This window comes from Anas acuta, chromosome 5 (assembly GCF_963932015.1).
Source record: "Anas acuta chromosome 5, bAnaAcu1.1, whole genome shotgun sequence".
In the NCBI taxonomy this organism is placed as follows: Eukaryota; Metazoa; Chordata; class Aves; order Anseriformes; family Anatidae; genus Anas; species Anas acuta.
The window spans coordinates 40,380,041-40,393,682 of NC_088983.1; the positions used below are offsets into that span (position 1 = coordinate 40,380,041).

Genomic DNA, 13,642 nt, shown 5'->3' on the forward strand with positions numbered 1-13,642 from the left:
AAAAAAAAAAAAAAAAAAGTATTCTGTAGTACAGTATGAAATGGACAATCTTACAGTTTTTCTTTAACTATCTTGAAAGCTGTTATGTAACTGCATTTTGATGGGCACAATTGCAAGGTTTCTATTAAATAACAGTTGTATTTCCTGGAGGGGAGACTCTTTTAGTAGCAAAAAAAAGTTTGCAGAGTAGGCATTTAGCTCTGCTTTCTCCAGTAGATGTCACTTGCAGTTCATAATAATTCATGTAAAGAAGTTAGAGTATATAGAAATGCATGCCTTTCTTTGAAATATGAAAGCCAAATTAAAAACCCATTTTGGTGCCCTGTGTATGCAGTAAGTCTGGCATTTGGTTTATTTTAACAGATGGCATTGAAATAACAAAAGGTAAAGCATTTTTGTTTCCAATTGATCTGTGAAGATTTTGTCTCTCTCTCCTGTAATTTGAAATAACAGAAGGAGATAAATTTACTTGTTGACACACAGGAAGTCTGGGTCACACATGATCTAATATTGTATTGACAACTAGGATTTGGCAATTACCAGATTTGCTCTAAAGAGAAAATGTATTATGTAATTATTTTTTATTTCAGAAGTATTAACATTTTGGATGAAATGTAGTAGAGAAAAATTATAGGACAAGTATCCCAACAGCAGAGCTATTTTCTTGTACCAACAAAAGAGATATTGTGGAGAATATTGTGTATTTAAGGAAAACTGTCTTGTGTTATAGGTAATTAGAAAAGTAAGCAACATTCTAGGAACTTCCTGTATGATTGCTATTTGTATTTCTGCTCTTTCTTTTATTATAATAATAGTGTACCAACGCTGTCTTCAATAGAGTCACTATGGGCTTATATACATGGTGAAAACTCATCTTCAGGCAAGCAGTGCCTTATGGGTGCATTGTGCCTCCATAGTTTCAAGGGCACTACTGATGGTGAATTATCTGTAAAGGTTCACATTTTATAGCTCCCATTGTTTTACTTGTCTCTACCTGATATATATGCTGTGCCTCTAGAAACTAGGATTTAGAAGCTGGTGGTTCACTTGCTGGCTGATCACAGTGTTTGATGTGATCTTTGGAGCCATACCTCTCTCTCTGCTTCCCTCTGTCTTTCCTTTCATTTGGACTGCTGTATTAATTTCCATTCCATTCACTATCATGTGGATGAGATAATTGAGAATTCCAGGTTGGGACTTTGGTGTTCTCCTTTTTTTATTCCTAGTAAAATCCCAGCATGATTTCTAGGAGACAGAGTTTCCCAGAATAACCACAGCCTAGTTTAGAAGGGGGGATAAAAAAGTAGTTATGCTGTCTTCAGCTCATTCCTCTATCCCCCAACTCATTCCCCTACCTTCTCTAGGCAGCCAAACACAAAAACAATCTTTATGTGTTTTCAGAAGGAATGTATACCCAAGTAGGCAGCAACCACAGAGATGTGGACATGAACTGTACTGTAGTATCCTTGCCCTCCCCTGCAAGAGACTTGAATAATTAAAATGTGGATAAACCACTGCCTGCTCAGGAAAGAGTCTGAGGAACCTGCCATGGGAGAGTAGTGGAGACTATTAAACCTTTGTCCCTCATCCCTGAAAAAAAACTGGTGTATACTGTGATTAGAAGGAGAAATTTACTTTCCTTTACTTAGAGGCACACAGTTACAGCTTTGACAATAATTTCTAATGTAAAGAGACAGTAACTTTGTCTTTTAAAGGATTGAAGGTGGTGTGCATTACTGAAGGTGAAAGAGGTTATGAATAAACAAAACCCATAAGATTAAATAATCTAGAGATTTAAATCTAGAGATGTTCTTGAACAGAGCTCATAAAGTTAATATAACAGGCACATATTGGTTCCTCTTCATCAGAGGATCTCACATTCTTACAAATTCCATTCCACAGCAAAACTACACTTTGTGAGCTTCATTTTATAGATATGCAGACTTATAATTCATCTCTGATAAAGCTGTCCAATCAGTGAAGGAGCCAGAAGGAAATCTAAAAATGGTGATTTCAAGCTCTCTGGTTTACCAGATAAACTTTCCCACCTGTTCCTTCTAAGGGGAGATTCATTTCTCTCTCCACAGGTTCTGAAGGTTAGAAGGAATGTCCCTGAAATGGTAAGCTAGCCTTTTACATTCCTAAGTGGCTCTTTTGAACTTATCTATTGTTTATTTATGCTGAGGAATACTCAGATTTAAAGAATTTATTGTGAAATCCATTCTGAATTTAAACATGGCACATACAGGTATCTTGTGATATTGTGATGGCATGAGAGACGCATCAGCTTCTGACAAGCTCATCTAGGGGATTGAGGAGGACATGAGGTTATCCCTTTTCTCAATTATTCGACATCTGGGTTTCTCCTTCTACAGTGTTTTGACACAAGTTAATTGCCAGCTTCATTCATGTGAGTGGATGCTTTTAAACAGAGCACTGCAAGAAGTCATGTGCTTCTTCTTCTTAAAGAACCAGAGCACCCTATACCATTTCCAAATTGACATCCCTGCTTGGTTTTGCTATCAGTATCAGTAAATATATATATTTAGCTTCACTTGACCTCTTGAAGCTTCATCCGTCATGCCAGAGAGTAAGGACGTCACACTAGATGTAAAGGACATTGAAGAAAAGGAATTGTTTAATACAATTAGAATGAGCGTTGAGTAATCAAAATATAAACCTTTAGTAAAAATAGTAAAATAGAAGTAATTTCAAATGAGCAGATAACTTCTGGCAGTTTTGTCTTTTGGTTCTGTGTTCTCATCAACTTTTTAAGCCACTCCATTTCAAATATCCACAGAACTCACAAATAAGACAGCAGATCCAATACTTTATCAATGCTTACAGCCAGAGAAATGAAAAAGCTCTGATTTAAATGGTAAGGCTGGCCATCCTTCAAGCTATCATTCTTTTAAATCCCCATGCTCCAGCAATTTGCTCTGAGACTTGCAACTCATCTGATTCCCACTTCTGAGAACAAAATTCTCCGAAATAAGTAGATAACCTCCACTGGCTATGATTTTATGACAGTACTTTGATTAGCAGGTGATCCTTCTACTGAAGTCAAGTGAAGTAAGTAATTATTCTATTTTACGGTATTGCTGTTCAGGTATTGTTGACAACTGAATTTTTTGTCATGCTAAGCAACATAACACCGGAGATTGGGTAGTTGGAAACAATAACTCTCTTGGGGGAAAAAAAAAAATTAAAAAATGATGTCTGGTCACTTTATACATGGCAGGTCTCCAAGTACATGCTGAATTGCAAAAATATAACACATTCAAAAAGAATATTTATGTGCCCCTTCCTCACAACATGTGCGTTATTTTTCTCCCATGTCACAAAAACTGTAGCCACAATTTACAAGTATATGCACAATCAAATTGCTATTGATTTAGCAATGCCTTTCTTTGATGTCCCTTGCCTTAACCTCATTTATAAAGCTGTTTTGCATTATTTCAAACTGTCAATGATTTGTGACTCATGAATATTCAAATCTAATTTGCACTTACCTTTTTTGCATGCATGCTTACTTGTAATATGTCTCATTTGCCCTTTGTTTCATGTTTATTTGCAGATTGTTTAGTGAAGTAAACTCTGTTTTTAAAGTAACAGCATCTATTTATACACAAGTGGTCCAATTCTCACCTTAGTACAGTTTTATATCACTGTAACTCCATTAACTTCAATGGAGTTTCTCCTGCTTAAGTAAAGAGAAGAAAAATGAGGCCCAAGAACTCATTCTGGCTGTTTTCCATCTGCTCCCAATTTCACATCAACATCATTTAGCATGTTCCATTGGAATAATAATATTGTTATTTAGTATTTTATTCAGAAAGAAATATCAAGACTAAACCCTCTCATCTTAATATTTCAAGCTCTAGGACAGTTCAGATCTTCAGATCTGAGTAAAAACTAAGAATTCATTATACTGACTTATTAGTATTCCCTTATAACACAGTACTTTATTACCAGAAAATAAAATACATATATTACTTTTGGCTTATTTCTGTGGCTAAGGTAAATTCAGCAGAATAACCCCTAAGTTTAAGAATGCTGATATAATAATATACCATTTCCCAGATAAATAAATAAATAAACAATTAAATAAACCATCTAGAAGTGTGATACCTTCACACTGCACAGTGTGTCCCAAATCTAGCTCCTTGTGTAAAAAAAAAAAAAAATTAAAAAATCAGTTGAGCTGCTAGGTGCCCATGGAAAGCAGGGCCAAGATCCTTATATGTTTTTGTTTTTCCCCATTTATGGAGGATTATATAATCAAAGCAATGCCTTTCTCAAATACTAAGGATCTTGCTAGATGTTTATTTCTGGAACAAACAGTTAACTGTGAACATATTGGCTGCAGACAGGACCTTCTTCAATGAATGAAGTCTGGAAACAGCAGAAAAAATAAATTCACTTTTGGATCAAACCGTATGATCTCCCTTCAGTCCCCAAAGCTGTTTTTCAGAGGAAGCGACCTGAAGTTCAGCTGGGAGAGGGGAAGAAAGGCAATTGATTATTTTCAATAATGTTTGAAAGCTGAAATTAACCTATAGTGACAAAACTGTTTATGTTCCAGGGCTCCTACTGCAACTCTATGAAGCAGCTCTGGGGGTTTCAGATGGGTCTTGTTCTGATCATGTTTGTGGCCATAAGTGAACATTAAAGCAAGCAGGATTTTTCTTTGAACAAATATTAGGTGAATGTATTTTCTTTATGGATCAAATCCTGCATTATCAAATGGAATGGAGCAGAATCAGACTTTCTATGAATAACTGCACAAAACAAAAGCATGCATACACAGGCAGGAATATATGTTGTGCACTTTTATTATTCATTTAGTCTCCTGTTTAAATAATTTCATCCAACCTATTGGGAAATAGAGCAAGTGTGATAAGTGACTAGTGACACATCAAGAACAATGAAATGAAAAGCCCAAATGAACATATTGTAAATGACTTTTAGGCTGGAAACTGTTTACCTAAGCTATTCTTGGTGAATATTTCAAGGTAAAGAGCACTTTCCCTCTGAAGATTCATTGTACTGCCCTGATACGATGTGGGGTTCCCAACTGGGAATAAGAGATCTGAGTCCAGCAAATAAGATTGCGTTCATCCAAGAGTTCAGGTCAAATGAATACTTTTATCAGCTCTTCCATAAAAGAGAAAAATATTTCAAATGTTTATTTTTAGCTCCTTACATGAATAATAGAAATAAAATGACTTGAGTATTAAATGTGAAGCAATTTGTTTAAAAAAAAAAAAAATCTCATATATAGGTTAATAATTGTATACAGCTTAGTATGTGGAATGTGTTTGTTTTTTTTCCAAGAACACCAGGATCATGGTTTTAAATGGCATGTCTCAGCTGTTGTGAAGTCCAGGATAAAGCCGTGTCCCCTCCAACACTAAAGAAATAGTATTATCCAGTATGACACATGCCTAGATATGTCTGATTGTGATCATAATATAGCCTTAAGGTAAGAGCACAGGACGACCACTTGTATGTTATTTTTTCAAAGTTGTTTATTTTTATCTACATCAAATAAAAGCTTCTGCTAGAGCTATTTATGCTGATGATCAGTAGGACTATTAGTGATTGTTTATAAATGTATATGAAGTAGTGAGAGACATTTTTTAAATTTAGCATGTACTTAAAAATGCAGCATATTAGTACATTGTCACATAATGATGTTTCATCACTGAAAAAAAAAAATATATATATATATTCATATTGAAAAACACATTGGAAAGGAATGTACTGCTATAACACAAGAAATACTCAAATAGCATCAAACAAAAATCTGAGCTGTGAATCACCAAAGTACGAATTAAAGAACAGGTCTCTTGTGCAGAAGACTTACTGCAAGGGTTGTGCTTGTCCACGTTTACCCTCAGTAGGAGCAGCAAAGCCAAGTACTTTGCAAAATCACTTGGCAGAGCCTTGTCCTGCATCCTTCATTCAGGTGGTTCTCCTGCAGTCAACAGGACCTAGGCCTGAGGATATTGAAGGCTATCAGCATTGAAAGCACTGCAAAGATTCATGGCCTAGAGTTGATTTTCTTTGAACTTTTTTGTTCCCTCTGCAGGTGAGACCTATAGAGTGATGGGCAGCCCTTCTAATGACTGGGGATTTCAAACAGTAATGTGGCAGTATCTTCTTTTGGACCTAGGACCCTTAGACCTCTTGTTGTGTAGTCACATGCCACAGGACAATTTCCTTTCTGACATCCTGACAGTAAAGTCAGTAGTGATACAGCACAGATGAGTTTTGCTCTTTGACTTTATTGGCTAACTGTGATGGGGAAAAACGTGGTGTGTGGAAGTATGTAAACACATTAAGATGGTTAGGCATACACTTTAGACTTAGGACACGTTCGGAGTTAAGAGCCTTCTCTGCCTTTTAACACCGATACAAGAAGAATATCCCACCTAATTCACTGTGACTACGGATACCCAGATTCTTTTGTTCTAACATGGAAAACCTGGTGATGTCTGAGAACTTGCTAAGCCTGCATCTTGTTCTTCTGCTTCCCTTTCATTGATCCTGTGTGACCATTTTCTATTGTGAGAAATGGATCCTCCCATTCTCTTGCGGTGTAATTGTGAATCATCCCGCTCAACCTGCCAAGATTCAAGTAGAAGAGTAAGATTTTCAAAACGGTGAACAATGGAAGAAAAAGTAAAATTGGAACCATCATGGAGGGTTCACCTTCATAAAATAATTTGTATTAACTAATGTATGCTTCTTTGCTTACCTTATACCTGTGTTTCATTGTCTTGCATTAGTGAAGTAATTAATTTAGCAGGAGAGATGAAAGGAGCCAAAGAGATGACAGCAGGCATGTGTGAGAAAGAAGTCAAGTGTAGGTCTGTAATGGTGGGCAGCTGAAAAGCATTTCCAACATGCATTTTGTAAATGTGAAGAGAGTGTGATGGAGTGCATAGAGAGGAGCTGGAGGTGTGGTGTCTTTTCTGCTGCCTCATCAGTGATTGTGTACTGGGTATCTTCTGATAATATACAGGAAGGGTTAAGCCTCAGAGCCCACTGTAACATATCTGATCTTCTTCTGTACCTTTGACCATTTGCAGGGAGGGGTTAAACTAAAACCCCTTAAACTAAAATGTTTCCTGCTTGGGGGGTATATGTATGTTCTTCTTTTTCGACCTAAGGCTTCTTAGGGGAAATCCTGTATCCAAGGGCTGTTTTGAGAGCTGGGAGTACTGCACTAAACCTCTGGGGCAAATGTTTGCATTGAATCGTTGAAAGAATCTGAGATTGGCAACGCCACCCTGCCCTTGGCTAATGAGCCTTCCCCGAGAGAATATCAAGTGCAATTACCTTTCAGGGAATAACAACATACCAAAGAACCATGGACCCTGCAGAGAAAAACGAAATACACATTCGTAGATAGAAACAGCTATGAATCAGCATTAATTATCCAATAGAGGGAAAAGGGTTGCAATAAGTCTCGGTTCCTGACTCACACCATAGATCACAGCCAATGTGGGCTACTTAGAGAAAAAACATTTGCAAAGTTCAGCCTGCCCTAGCCCCCTCCCCTCACACGTTCGCTTCTTCGCTCGAGTCGCGGTTGGGGGCTCCGCTCCTGGGACGACTTTCCCGACCTCCAGTTTGGCGACGGCTGCGAGAGGCACTCGGGGGGTCTAGTGGCGGCGAGGGAGGCGTCCGACGCCAGCGGGACGGTTGAGCTGATGCTAAGGCTGAAGCCAGGTTCCCCCTGTGCCGACGGGGCCGGAGACATCCAGCTGCCCTCGGAAGTCCTGGGAGGAGGTCTGGCAGCCTGCCTTTGGCTTCCCAGCTCGGGGGACCACGTCCCCCCACGGCTCGCTGTCCGGCACATGCAGCAAGGGGGGAGAGTCCCGGACTGTTGGCTTTTATTATGCACATTCCTAGGAAGGAGAAGGCGGGGGAGGGTAGGGGTGGAGGGTGAGGGGTGCACATATTTGGGTTCGAACGATTGGAAAAACATGTGAAACCGCATGTCCAGAGCCAGCACCACTCAAGGATGCCCCTGCGGCAACCCGGGCGTGTGCCTTTGTGCCGGGGCGCATCCTCCTGGTGCGGCCCTGCTCCGCCTGCAGCCAGCCCTGCGCGGAGCCTTACGCGGAGCCCTGCGCGGAGCCGGCGGAGATTGCCTTGCGCGGCCCCGGGGCCCCCGCCGCAAACTCTTCGGACGTGAAACCACCCCGGAGAAGGGCCGGCTGCTTTGCTGAAACGAGGCGCACATATATTGAGTTTGTCAGGGATCATAAAATGTGAATTGATTATTCAAACAGCCATTGATTATAAAAGAATGCTTACTGCAGCAATGGGAAAGGTTAAAAGGAAATTGACCCTCTGCGTACGTGACATAAAGTCATTAGGTAAATGAGATATTCATACGGGGTATAATCAAGGTCATGCTAATTTTATTTGCGGTGTTCCACTCGAGTCTCGAGCTTCGTTTTGGGGCCGCAAATTGTCCCTGGGGGAATTAAAACACCGGGTAGACCCCAGGTGCCGTAAAAATCAAAAATAAAAATAACTAAAAGGGAAAATAAAAAAACGTACTTGAAACCCGAGGAGGGCTCCAAATTGCCCCGAAGTCCTGCTGTGGCCGCGGTGGGCCCGAGGCTGAGCCCCCGCCTTGGTGGTGCCCCAGCGGGCGCGGAGGGGCGCGGAGCCCCGCGCAGCATCGGGCCTCCCTGCGGGGGTGCTGGCACCTCGCCGCGGCCGGGCGCCTCCTCGGAGCCGGGGGAAGAGCTGGAAGTGCTGGCGATGTCAAAGATCCTCGCCTCTCCCAGACAGGATGAGAACGTGTAAAAAAATTAGATGTATTTATGCACATATTTATCCCCTCTAATTACAGAAATTAATCCTCTTACTTATGACTAAAAGGTAACGTCTAAGGCGTCCCTTTGATGTTTAACAGCATCGTTTGTGGCTAACATTCCGACTGATTAAGGAATAATTGTTGTTAAATGCTTTACAAGTGGATAGTGTTTAATTGAGAGGTATTCATAATTTTACGGCTTACCACAAAATGAAACGTAATTAAAAACGCAGGAATTTCCAACTGATTTTATTCCAATTATGTTTATTGTTCAGACTAATTATCGCACGAGATGGGGTACTTTTCCCCAGCCCTACACGGCACGCGTCTCCCACATACACCCGGGCGGGTTTTCTTTTCCAGGTACAGGCTTGGGGCGGCTTTCTGCAGCCTCCGCTCCCCCATTCTCCCCCGCCTCCCATTGTAATTAAATGCTCCAGCCTTTTCTTCCCTCCTCCATGCAACACCTTGGGATGTGAGAAAGTGATGGCAGCTCTCTTCCCTCAGAGCTCCAAGTAATTGTAGAAGGGCTGATGAATTTCTTGAAGAAACACTTGCCACACACTGAGGAAACCATCTCCTAGCAGGATTTTACAAACCAAAGTAAACAAAGCACCCCAGGGGCGATTTCCTCCTTTTGCGCAGCTTACTTCTCAATTTACCTCAGAAGCGCTCACAAACACACACAAGAATTACAGCAGAAATCAAAATTGGTCTGGGAAAGATATTCCGAATGGAGACAGGCAAAGTGATGGGAAGTGTTCAAAGCAAGGGACGGTCATTAAAATACCTGCCAGGCGCGCTGCCGTTCCCCAAACCAACCTTGCCTTCTTCCCCTTGAACTCAGAGCTCTGTTCAGCATCTCTTTAAACACACGTATGCCTGGGAAGGAGAAAAAGACACACACACACAAGAAACACACACATGGACCCGCACCTCGGGTCCATCTTCCCAACGCCTTTAGAACAACCCCAGCCTCCCGAGCCGGCGGGGAGGTGAAGTTACGTGGCCAATTTCACTGTTTCCTCGATCGAAGAAAGTTGGGTGTGGAAATGGATCTCTTTATTCCTGACTTTCTCCATCCCTCAGCTGGGCTGTCGGAGAAAATCAGAAAGGGGTGCCTGAGAACGCTCCGACACCAGATCAGCGCGGACAGGGACAGTGCATACCCCTAACAGGGGCTGGGGGACAGGGAGCATATCACGTCCCTTCCTGCTTCCAGCTTGAGCTTTTCCTTTGGACTCCAGCCCGTTAAGGAAGGAGTATTTATGGCTCCTTTTGTTTCCTCCTGCCCACCAGCACCAAACCTCTGGAGGGTGCGCAGTCCGGGGGCTGCTGCCCTGCGCGGCAGGCTTGCGGCACTCACAGGTGTGCTTTGGCTTGGCTGTGTCTCTCCGTATAGTTTCTCGGGTCTCCGGAAGGGTTTATTCGAGGTGTGACAGTAGAAGAGTGTTTAAATTCTGCTGGGGAAATAAGGGAGGTGGAGGATTCCCTCTTATGGCAAGTTAGGAATAGCCTAAGCTTTCCAAAGGGATGTTTAAATGGGACTTAATGGAGCAATATCTCTACTTTTTTTTTTTTTTTTTTTTTTTGCTTCAGCTAGGAGTCCTGAATCCTTTCATTAAACTGACATAGATTTCCAGAGATGGGGAAAAGGAGGGGTAACTGGGGTGGACATTTTATGCAAATGAGCAAATCCGAAATGTATTACAAATCCACTGTAATAAAACTGACAGTTTTGACAGTATTGACAACATAAATATATGTTGGAACACAGCACTTTCAGACACTTAACCGATGAAGCAATAAAAAGATTCGACTACAATATTTCAAATAATCGACATTGATGTTTTGATACATCATTTTTATACCTCGAATCGATCTATCACTCTGTGACCGGTCAATTTTAAGTAAAAATCTGCTGCAATTATTTACGCTATTGCCAATGACGACCTAATAACTGTTTTCAATTAATTACAGCAAAACTAAGCATTATGAGGACTAACCGGCCGTATATTCCATTGTATGGTCCCTTGCATTTCTTGTATGGAGAGCAAACACATATATGTATATTGCATTCTCTTTGTGGGATCAAAAGAAAGACGTACAAAGGCGATCACAATCTTTTAGTGAAGAGAAAAAAAAAATCTGTCGGGAACACACCATGGGCTCTCATCACGCACTTCTAGAAAACACAACTATAATATTTTGTCAGCTCTTTCCCTATGCAATACCAAGCCGGGCTCCTAAGATTTTTTTTTTCCCTTTTCTCTTTAGGCTGCGCGCTGATTCCCACTTCAAACAATGGGCCGAACAGCGCTTTTAAAAAAGGGAGATTCGTGCTTGGAGTGATCGCATGTGTTATGAGAGTCGCCGTAACATTTCAAAGGAGATAGGAGAATATTGTTCTCTCCGGACCGAGAACTCCAGTGTCAAAACGAGAGCGCTCCTCTTCTGGAGTTTTATAGGCAGCTGGAGAACAAAAGTGAATATTTTGAGAGCTGAGCAGAGTTTGGAGGCTTCTCAGATGCTTTGATATTGCACTAAAGCGATTTAGTTTTCCCTAACTCTCCTTTCTGTTACGACGTCACATTGCAAAAACTGATTTTTTTTACTGTTATTTTATTATTTTTTAATGCTTCAAGCTCCTCCGAACAAAAGCAAACTAGATTTTTAACTACCCTGCTAGAAGCAGTCTTACTGGGAAATCCTGACGGGTATTTTTGTCCTTCTACTTTACGAAAGAAATACACACGCTGGCTGTTTATGATCTTCACTTTCCCAAACCTCCCAGCCTACGACGCAGAAGCAGCCCGGTTCTCCTTCCACGCTAACGCTCCGCACCCCCCCGCGCGTGGGTTATTCAGGGATAACGCAGGACGGGAGGAGGGGGGCGGACATTTGGGTTCCCCTTCTCCCCCCGGCCTCCCCCCGCCGGGTGAGTGAGAGGACCTCAGGGGCAAGCTACCACGGCCACATGGGACCTGGAGGCGCGGACCCGGGGGACGACGGCTCTGCTCTGTGCCCCGCGCCAGGGATGCGCGCCCCTCCGCGCCCTCGGCAGCGGCCCTGCGAGGGGCTGCGCGGCGCGGCGGGAGCGCGCTGGAGCCCCGCCAGATAGCGCTAGAGGGCTGCCGATGGCACCGCCGCGCCGCCGCCGGGGGCTGGGATGGCCCCGGGGCGTCCCGCAAGTGCCGGGTCGGAGCCCCGCGGCCCGGCCCGGGGGGGGGGATCTGGGGGTGGGGAGGGGGGAGCGAGCCCCGAGCTCCGGTGGTGCTTGGAGGAGCTTTGAAAGAGGAGGGGGAGGGCTGGTAGGGAGGGAGTCGCAAGGGAAGTTTACAGGTAGGTAAATGAACCTCCTCCTAATCCCGCTCCCAAAGATCGGGGGAGGTCAAGCAGAGTTCACCACGATGGGCTACCACTGACTTTCGGGCCAGGAGGCATTTCTAAAACCGGCCGGGTTGTGGGAGAGCCCCGTCTCGCAGCGGCGGGCGAGGGGCGCGGGGAGAGCAGCTCAGGGAGCCGCTCGCCGCCCGCTGGGGCCGTGCTGACAGGGGGCGCCCGGGGCGGCCCCCCCAAAGCCCGGCGGCTACGGGACGCCGCAGGGAAGCGAAGTGGGCTGGGACGAGGAAAAAAGTGACCCAAGTTGTGAGAGCCGCCCGTCTAGGCGAGGTGAAGCGTGGCAAGGAACGATTTCGGAGGTAGGAGTTTGATCTGTGGAATAATGCTGGTTATAAAACTGCAAAGGTGCTGTTTGCACCCCACGCATCGCCTTGGGAGCAGAGCAGAAAGAAAAAAAAGCCCGTGGATTTTACCACGGGGTCACGGTTATGCTGTAACCCTGGAGACGCATTTTAACACGCAGATTGCTTTCTTCATTAAATATGACACATTTCCTAGAACGACAGCCCAAGACAAAACGCCAGGATAAACACTCCAAATTATTCGTCCTGGTCCGCAGAAGCCTTAGCCTGTCCATTGTGAGGTCTGCCTGTAAATGTAGGCTATGTCTTTCCGAAGACAATGGCATCACCCCAAAATACTTGAACTCGAGGCACAAACAAACAAACATTGAATAAAGTTACAAACAAGATTAAGGTTCAAGTTATTTGTCCCTGCAGCAAGGCGTCAATTGTTCTAACAGATGTAGGGATGCTAAGAGGATTTAAACCACGCGAATTTAATAAACCAGATTAGCAATAGGTGCTTTCCACAAATGCTGGGAACCGTGAAGTAAATCTCCCCTAAATTATCTATTAGAGCACAGCATTGCTTGCAAGGAGTGCAGAAAAATTCCGAGGGGTGAAAGCGGTTTTCGTGCAAGCACAGCTCGTTTCCCCTCCCAAACTTTGTATTTGCATTAAATCTCCCGCTACACACACTGCGCACACACTCACACAAAACAGCGGCTTAACATACCCGGTGGAATATACTTTCGAAATCTGAAATATTACCTGTTGTGCCATCGTCCACTTTTGCAAGGCTGTGGAAAAAGAGAGAGAGAGGGAGCAAGCGAGCGAGAGAGGCATGTCTCAAAGCCAGCAAAGGACTAAGATGCCACACTTCGGAAAGGCTGATTGAAAACAGACTCTTCTTAAGTTTTAGAGGATTTTCTCTCTCACTCCCTGCAAGGGCTAAGAAGCCGATTTGGGAGTTTGAAGGGAATAGGTTTCAGCGTCCATATTTGTTCTGGTGCACTTGTAAAATGCGATTTGAAGAGGATCTTTAGCCCTCTGATTGTCTTTGTATTGTTTTTCTTGAAACGGATCTTTTGCCCTTAATGAATCCCCACACAGCTGG

At 43.2% G+C, this 13,642-nt stretch overlaps 1 long non-coding RNA gene across 1 annotated transcript; it reads left to right on the forward strand.

Moving 5' to 3' along the window:
• Positions 1–2,485: 2,485 nt before the first annotated feature.
• LOC137857615 (uncharacterized) lies at positions 2,486–6,229 on the forward strand. The gene is made up of 3 exons (XR_011097180.1): positions 2,486–3,072; positions 5,338–5,485; positions 6,095–6,229. It is a non-coding gene; the product is annotated as an uncharacterized lncRNA (long non-coding RNA).
• The last annotated feature ends 7,413 nt before the right edge of the window (positions 6,230–13,642 follow it).